Here is a 2500-nt window from a genome sequence, read left to right on the forward strand (position 1 = left end):
ATCCAAATGAGGTCAGGAGTGACTGCCTGAGTTACAACGCATCTTCCTCAGGCACTATAGTGTGATGATAAGGGCTGAGGTCATCTCTAACTTAAAGGAATAGTTCTGATTTTTGGAACGCTGTTTGCCACTTCAATGATGATGTCACGCTCCTCCTGTCTGTGCAAGCTGACTGAGGTTCACAGGAGATTTCAGTGAGCCTCAGTCATCTTGCACAGACAGGAGGAGCGTGACCCCGTTGACCTTGTATTGGTTTGTGGCTAAACAATCTGGAGCTAGTATGAGGAACAGCATGGAATGTGCTGAGAAAGGCATCTACCAATCATCTATAATGTTGATATCATCAACATTTCATCAAAGGTTGGGAAGAAGGTGAAGGACAAAATGGGCCAGAGAGGGAAGTGATGATTTGCTGAGAAAAGGTTAGTGAGAGGGAAAAAGGCACCGGAAAAAGTGTCCGTCTAGCCTCTTGGAGGCAAAGCATGAGGTCATATTCTGTTCCCATCTCGACGACACACCTCTGAACACACACACACACACACACACACACGGACACACACACACACACACACACACACACACACGGACACATTGCCGCTGCCCCCCAGCTTTCATTCATTCATCACTCTCTCCCTCCCTCCCAAGTCTGACTTTTCATTAAACTCAAATCACATTTCCACAGTTATTTATTCTTCTTATTAGCCATGATCTCACCCCCCCATCCACTGTTAATGATGACATTAATAATAGAGAGATGTGCGATCCATTAAGGAGAGGAAAGAGGAAATCTGGGCAGGATGGAGCATTAGAGGCCTGAGAGATTTTGAAAGGGGATAAGCAGCGGAGTCGGCTAGTGTTTCAAAATGATGTATGCGGCTGAAATTCATTCAGCGCCGAACTGTTTTCACCGCCGATAGTCTCCGTTTTCAGCTCTCAATTTGTTATGCCATCTCCTCTCCCGCTAACAGGAGCGATCAGTTAAGTCGACCAATAATCTAATCTAATCTAACACCAATTAACGTGCTTTTACGTGCGGTCTGACTCGACGGCGTGTTGATCGGTGAGCGGGTCTGACAGCGGAGCCTCCAGCCACTTCTCACGGGGAACTGATCGGCAGAAGAGGCGGCGCAGGAGTCCGTGTGGGTGTGGAGGGACGACATAATGGACTTTGATGCTTTTCACACACCCGCCACCTGTTCACACCTCCTGTCCACAGGAGGTGCTGCACTTCCATGTAGGAGGCGGAGGGGATTAGCAGGTTGTGACACGTATGCGAGAGGCTACTGTAAACGCACAGTTGTTGCTGCTCATTGTACAGCAGTTGCTTGTTGGTGTAATCGCTACACCTGTCATACGTAAGATAATTTCTCAAAAGGAATGGAAATTAAATGTTTTGAGTTGACATAATGTTGCCTCTATTGCCGCAGTTATCACATGGGCTCTTTGATGCTGCGAAAGTCTCGCCCCTCTGATCTTTGCTCCAGGTAGGGTGGTAAACACGCTACATTTAGCTCTGAGGTGACTCCTCAAGTATCGGAGACATGCTGCAGTGCACCCCCCCCCCCCCCCCCCCCAACCCTTCTCCCCCCCCTACCTAAATTTATCCGTACGAGGCAATAGTAGAAGGAGTAGCACATTTGGCTGTGCAGAACCTTCTATCTGGGAGTATAATGGAAGTTGATCCAGAACAAATCTCGCATTGAAAATGTACCCAGGGGAATCGGCAGGCATATGGCCCTCTCAGCTGACATGGAGGATTGCTTGCTGCAAGACACTCTAATCTCTCCATCAATTCCTCTCCCGACCTCCATCACACTATTTGCTCTGGCTTGTAATCATCCCCCCCTCAGGATAACTCTGCCCCCTCGCCAACCCGTCTCCTGCTCAGCCACTATTTTCTATCTTTGTCCTCAGCCTCCATAAGAGAGACTGCTACTGGAGGAAGACTTCATGTGGGAGTTTGAGAAAGGACCGAATTTATGTCAGAGTCTCCAAAGCAGGCGAGTCCTCCGAGGCAAAATTGATAAAAAAGTAAAAAAAAAAAAAACTTAACTTCCAGCACTTCTAATGTCATCTGACTTTTGATTTGATTGAATTCAATGTAGATTTCACGAGGCAAAAGGGAAAGTGAACCTAAGTAAGCCAATTTGAAATGGAGGCCAGCTGAGAGCGGAAGTGGAAGGGAAGAAGTTACAATGTGGAGACAAAGGACAGTCAGGGGGGTGAAGTGAAATACTGTGAAATCTAAATGAGGTTCCGCGGGGCGACACAGGAGGCACGCGACGGAGGAGGAGAGCGCGATCGAAGCGGCAATTAACTAAAGCGAGAGGAAGGTGACAGCGAGACTGACATTAATAACATCCCATAGAGCCAAAGTCAAGATTTACACTCGCTCTCAGCGGGAGGGTAGGGCCTTCCTGTGAAGCTCATCAGTCCTGGGCAAACTTACCCTTCAACTCACCTCCACGCTCGCCTAGACGTGCTGCTTTCTGTCGGCTAG

At 48.2% G+C, this 2500-nt stretch overlaps 1 protein-coding gene across 1 annotated transcript in view; it reads right to left on the minus strand.

Annotated features, from left to right (window-relative positions):
• gpc3 (glypican 3) overlaps positions 1-2500 on the minus strand; it is a gene marked incomplete at both ends in the record, with an annotated part of 109821 nt that overhangs the window by 33685 nt on the left and 73636 nt on the right. The gene's annotated exons all lie outside the window — the stretch shown is intronic.

This window comes from Poromitra crassiceps (assembly GCF_964638095.1).
Source record: "Poromitra crassiceps genome assembly, chromosome: 15".
NCBI classification, from domain to species: Eukaryota; Metazoa; Chordata; class Actinopteri; order Beryciformes; family Melamphaidae; genus Poromitra; species Poromitra crassiceps.